This window comes from Mytilus galloprovincialis, chromosome 2, assembly GCF_965363235.1.
Source record: "Mytilus galloprovincialis chromosome 2, xbMytGall1.hap1.1, whole genome shotgun sequence".
In the NCBI taxonomy this organism is placed as follows: Eukaryota; Metazoa; Mollusca; class Bivalvia; order Mytilida; family Mytilidae; genus Mytilus; species Mytilus galloprovincialis.
The window spans coordinates 46,654,965-46,662,237 of NC_134839.1; positions in this window are offsets into that span (position 1 = coordinate 46,654,965).

Sequence of the window (7,273 nt, forward strand, 5' to 3'; positions counted from 1 at the left end):
GATAAGATTGTTGAATAAATATTTACATTTAAGCTACCTGAAGCTCGTGAGTATGAAATGTTGACCATGACGACAAAAAATGTTTAAGATAAACGAGAGATCAAAATATGGTACAATTTCTTTTCTCCGTCTTATTAGTTATTAAAGGTACCATGATTATGATTTAATACGCCAGCCGTGCGTTTTGTCTACATAAGACTCATCAGTGACGCTCAGATCAAAATAGTAATAAAGCCAAACAAGTACAAAGGTGCCATAAACTCATCAAACTACTAGCTTATTTACCCTATTTTATTACAAGACATGCACAATTTTAAAAATGAGAAACGAATACAACGATGTCTAAATAATGGTCGGACTTTTAAAAAAAATATTTGATGTTCAAATTTCGTCAATTTTATATATTTGGCTTTGTCTTTACCTTTTTTTGTTTGTTTTTTTTTTAGTTTAAAAGCTATATTTTCAAATATTGGGGACTCGAAAATCACTGAAACGACATTAATTGTCAAAATGCACATCTGGTGCAGAATTTATATAATTATGTCATGACACCTTCAAATATTTTAATTGTATTTACATATTTGGAAGAATTTTTTTTCCTAAGAACACCATCTTAACATGATCTATATAAAAGAGGATTAAAAGCTCTTTTTAAAATTTATAAAATATTTAAAGGTCATAAACCCAAAATTAAAACTTTACTTCATATATTTGACCACACAGTAAAACCAATTTTAACTTATGGAAGTGAAATTTGGGGTGCTTTAGATTCAAAAAAGTTAACTGAAAAAGGAGATTGTTATTTTGAAAAATTATGTAAAGAACTGCAAACTGAATCAGTTCATTCAAAAATCTGTAAATTTTCACTGGGAGTATGAAAGAGAGGCACAAATATGGCAGTGATAGGTGAGCTAGGGAGATATCCTTTATTTATTGAAGTTATAGTTAATATGTTTTCATACTTATCACGTTTAACAAGTACAGAGGACCAATTATTGTCTGAAGCTCTCCTTGTATCAAAATCCTTATCAAACCATAGTAAGAAAAGTTGGTTCAATTCTATAAGTTCAGTAGCAAAATACTTAGACATAGATTTATCACAAGTTTTTAATGTCAAATCAAACTTCAAAAGATTTATTTTAAACAAACTTAAATTAAAGTATAATAAGTTGTGGTATTCATCTTTACACGATGACAGAAAAAATATGTCGTTTGGAAATAAACTTAGAACATACAGACTTTTTAAGAGAAATATATATTTTGAACCTTATTTGGCTATAGGTAATAGGAATCTGAGAATTCAGATGACAAAATTCAGAATTAGTAATCATAATTTAGAAATAGAGAGAGGTAGATACAGGGGACTCCAGGCAATGAATAGAATTTGTAATCTTTGTAAAAAAGAAGTGGAAGATGAACTCCATTTTTTACTTAAATGTTCATCTTTGGAAAGTGAGAGAGTTTCCATTATTTCCAACATAGTTAAAAGTTACAAAAACTTTCACAATTTAGATTATCAATCACAATTTATTTGGCTAATGTCCAATGAAGATAGTCACATTTTTAATCAAGTGAGCAATTTAATTAATAATTTAAATGTTGTTCGAAAACAACTATTAGAAACTTAGTGAGTTTATATATTTTACTGTAAAAAGACAGAGGCATAATTTAGATATTTGTAAAGCTTCTTATTGTAGGATCATAAAAGCACCAGGGGAAAAACCAGAATATTTAAATTCAGTTTCCTATATTTTTTAGGATCACTGTATTTGTCAAAGTTGAAACATGATAAATATACATTAGTGTGTCTTTCTTTTCTCTTCGTTGTAATCATTGATTTAATTGTATTCAAATAATTGTAATCATTTTGTAATCAGTTGTACCAAATTTAACTTGTGATTATTCTGCCTGTAATGGGCGTCTTTAATTGACAATAAAATATATTTGATTTGATTTATATCTAATGAATTTTGCATAAAACTTTCATCACATAGTGGTGACTTTCACTGTTATATTTAGGTTCTACTAGTTTGACATATATTATCTACATTATATTATACGTTCATCTACAGGGTAATCTTGGTGAATTAAAGCTCTATTTAATACGTTATGGTGTATTTAAATTTTGTTTTATTATGAACCTAAAGTGAACAGCTCTATATCGGTTTCTGCATACATACGTTGTGGATACAATAATGCGTTTAATACAACGGCGGAATGCTCGCCGTCGATTCAAGTACGGTACAAGAGAGTTGATATTAAACTACCAACACTCAGTTTTTTCCAGATGGTTTCACTCGATTACTGTTATCACACATAATGAGTTTGAATATTATGGTATTTTGTTGGTTGAAATATCGAAACAGTTTATATTGCTCTTCACTTGTTTTTCTAATATATTTATTGTCTGGAAGTCATGAAGTGATAAGTCTTTTTAGACGAACTTTCTGTAAATATTCGTTTGAGTCTATAATAACCATCCCCTCAACAACTTTGAAAAAAACTTTTGTCTGAGCGTCTTAACTGGAAATTTTGAAGTTCCAGTTTTGCGAGCCCATTTATAAAACATCCATTAGCGTTTGATTTGTAATCTGCTGTTTTAAATGTTGTATCTTTTCGTGTATCCAAGTTGGTTGATGTTTGTAGATGTGCATGGGTCCTATGATATTGCTCCAAAAGCCATTGTTGATCTGACAAGTGAAATATAAAATGTTGTCTTGATTCTTGTGGGCAATATTTCGAATACCTACTCCGAAAACCTAATGTTCAGCTCCACTTTTTCGCTAAATGAGAAAAATGAGTGATTCTATAGGCAGAAGTATTGCCTATGTTTGACTTGGGTAGAAGATATAAACTACTGCGAATTCATTATTATTTATGGATACCAATTTTCGTGTGTTTTGTGGTAACAGGCGAACCACGAATTTAAATATTCAACGAATTTCCTTTTTTTAATAGGCTTTCTCTACAGAGATTGGCAAAACAACGAATTGGCAAAACCACGAAATCAAAAACCCACGAATAAGCAAGTTTTCGGCAATCCACGAAAATTGATACCCACGAAAATAAATGAATCCATGGTATAAGAAATAGGAAAATGTTGTCTAATTGCCATCAAGAGACCAAATGACACAGAAATCAACAACTATAGGTCACCGTACGACCTTCAACAATGAATAAACCCAATTTGCATAGTTTGTCTATTAAACCATAGATTATTGGCTCTTGTCTTATATGCTCAAGATTTAACATTACTATGGAATCTCATTCCTTAATGTTCAGCCAATACTCTAGGTTTTGAAGATCTTTTTAGAGATAACCATATATTCTATGCGTCTTTGTATATGTGAAAAGTAAACAGTCGAATAGTCAAACATGATATAGATATAGGAAGATGTGGTGTGAGTGCCAATGAGACAACTTTCCATCCAAATAACAATTTATAAAAGTAAACAATTATAGGTCAACGTACGGCCTTCAACACGGAGCCTTGGCTCACTCCGAACAAAAAGCTATAAATGGCCCCAAGAATTACTAGTGTACAACCATTCAAATGGGAAAACCAACGGTCTTATCTACATGTATATAAAAAACGAAAAACGAGAAACACGTATAAATTACATAAAAAAACAATGGCTGTACCTGGATTGTTATTTATATGACAAAGAAAGAGTAACCGCCCTTTGACTGTGCCTTGCGTAACAGCATGGTGAACTGCTACTTCCTCTGATTGTTCTCCTTCAACTACCAATATCATTTTTCCTGTTTATTAAAACCATATCTAGTGACTTTTTTATTGACCATTTAATTCGAATTTCGCTGATTTTGAAAGTAGTATGAACCGGGATAATTTGTCAAAAGCTTTGGAAAAATCGGAGATGGCTATATCAATTTAGGGACCGGGGTCATATTCTTTCATGGGGACGTTCAATATGACTTGTAAATGGGGTTCGCATGAATAGACACATTTGTTTCGAACAGACGGATTTTTTCACACGTCCTTCGAGAAATAAGTACTGTGATTGTATATCTTTACTTAAGTAGTGTATGCATATAAACCCTGGTTTGTCTACTGTTATGATGTCATTATGAACTTGAATAAAGACTCCACCGCTTAGTGTTTCCATATTTATATGCTGTCTTACCTTCGCTTGCGTCGATGTTGGGATTTTCTTCAATTTTGTGTGTTGAACTAACAATTGTAGTTTGATAACTTGAATTTCTCGACGTGATGTATAGCTACAGAGCAACGTCATATGTAACAAAGAAACCCAAAACACAAAAAGACAAAACATATTACTAAAGTATTAAACAAAATTTCGTTTTTGAAAGAAATAATAAACGAGAACACTTTTTACCACTGGATATTTACCATCAATTCATCATAAACAACTAGCGTTGATTTCAGTTTCACTGTTAAGAAAGGCCTACTGTTGATATAACTCTTCATCACTTTAATTTCTGTATCATACTTTAAGTCAAAGGACATTGCATTTTATTTCTTGAAATAATTCTACCTTTAAAAAGAGAGCCGTAAGATACCAAAGAGATATTCAAACTCATTAGTCGAAAACAAACTGCCAAGGCCATTGCAAAACACGAAAAAGACCAAGAGACAAACAAAAGTGAACAAAGCAACTTGAACCTCAACATAAATTGTGCGTGATCCCAAGTGCGTTGATAGGGTAAGCAGATCATGATCCACACTAACAAATCATGTTAGTACCAACCGTCGATAAGTCATATTCGGTAGGTCACATTCGGAGGAAAGAAGACAAAATTGTGATAACGACAATTTGTACATATCCGTCGTCATCAGAAATAGAAACCGGTATTCCATAGCGTTGATTTATCTCGTGATATATTGTCCGTAAAAAATTGAAGGGATGTTTTTATCATTTGGAACTATTGATTTAATACCTTCATTGTGAGAAGCAACCCTCTATCAAGCAAATCATGTTAGGAAATACAAGCCATGACATATCAATTCAAATGGGAGATAAATACTTCATATGGAAGTACTGCTACTGTGTTGCTACATAGAAATGGAAAGTTCACAATTTTGAAACTGAAATCACCTCTTTTGTCTCAAAATTTTGTTAGGAGCCATTGTCTATATATAGATGGAAGTAAAGATACGAGGCAGACTAGTGATTAAGTCGTTGATGTCTACCATATTTGTTTCATTTGCGAAATCTACTTCTTTTTATGATTGTATATAACAGTAAAATGGTAGCATTTTATAAAATTTTATATTTATATGAATACAAGTGTGGACACAGATCAGTGTGGATAGTATGTTAGGATGTTTGACAGTGTTTTGTATGACAAAAGAAGTTCTATGTTTTCCCATAGTGTTCTATATTATTAACTGTGTTACATAATATGACAACCAACCTGAGCATTAGGAGAGTTGTATATATTTAGTTTTTATGTTCAAGACGGGCATGGAAGAGCTCGAGACACTAATTGCATTAATTACCAAATGATTATGTCAGATAGAATATGTTCCACATCTTTGATTTTGGATACATTTTGAAGCTAGGAGAGGAACACATAACAGGTTAATTTTTTCATAATGTGATTTTAGGAGATGGTATCTAAAAACATGTATTTGCTTACTATTTGTATGGTTCTATTTATATTACTTTGCGGAGAATCATCATTATCATAAGTAAAAGATTTCGTTTAAATGTCGAAATCGTTTCTCAGATTAGAATACATTTAATTGTTTTAAGTAAATTAAATTAATTTACTCAGATTAGAAGACATTAGTAATGACAATGCCTGACATGATGCTTGGGGCTATTTGAGCTAGAGAGTAAACTTTTGTGTTATTTTGTATTAATTAATTATTTGAAAATATTTCCTCCAAAGTAGTTCAAAGCAAGAAAAATTGGCCAGTATGAAAATTATATCATTAAAACAATCTTTGTAAGCATGCTTCAAAGACTAATAACTGCTATAGAAGTCATCTGATAAAATTTCAAGTGGATATGAACATCTACTTAAAGTCATAAGAAACCTCAAATTAAAAAAAAAAATCATGCATATGTTTTTTATAACTTTTCATTATACAACTTATGTACATATACTTTTTTCTAAGGAAAATTCTTTAATTTGTCCACATTTAGAAGAAGTTTATTTGTTTTTAATTGCTTGCTTCCAGGAAGCAATTCGCCGACATATTTTCCTGTATGCATAGTGACCTGAGCGTAACCCTCCTCGTAAAAATCCGGTGATCGCAATACGCATGGATCTGTCATTAAAATAAACAATTATCTGATTCTACATGTTAAACACATGCTCAATACCTATGCTTTTAGTTATTTATTTACTATAAGGTGACAATCGGTAAACTTCGGCTTTAAAACACGGCATTTAATAAGCAGCCATATTTGTTAAATCATAACAGCACGGCCGACACTCGGTTAACCGAGAGATTAGTCGGTTAATCTATATTGAGTATGTGGCTATATCGGCGGTGGGTCTGTTAATCGGGTTGGCTAAAGTCTGTTAATCAGGTGTTATCGAGGAAATTATTGGAAATTCTGCATGTTTCATTGTATAACTTTTTAAATATATCTTTATCATAAAAAATATTCATGTCTAACAAAACAATTCAATGTACTGAATCCAGTGGTGTAATTATTATTTTTCTAGCTTCGATGTACGATCTATAAAATGAAAAGGCGTGTTACTCATCAATAAATTTATACACATTTTACACACACAAAATGTACACAAAAAGACACGTTGGTTGAATTAACTTGCATGCGATATTTTGAACATCGAACAAAGACAGACATTATGTTTGTCAACCAAATTGATATCATTGTGTGAAAAATCTACACAAAAATCTGTATTTTGGTGACATAAATCAATCTTTATTTAAAACCTGGTCTGTTAATGGGTCGGATGTATAAAACCCGGTCTGTTAATTGGTCTGTTAAGAGTTATGAATGGCAATAAAAGTATAATTTTATTGCTGTATGGGGTGTTATCGGATCAAATGGGTAGGCTCAAGACGAGTGGCTAAAATATACGGAAACAACACATGAGCAATGAAACATAATATATACGGAAACACTGACATGAACAATGAATTTAGGCCATGAATATTGAAAACTGATATAAAAATGTGTAATATTAAAGTATTATTATACATCATGTTAAAATGCCATATTTTGATTGCCTAATACGAAAGTGTTAGTTTACTCTATCACATGGCTGAGCGGGTGACAATTTTTTGGAATATCACCCACTCGGCTAG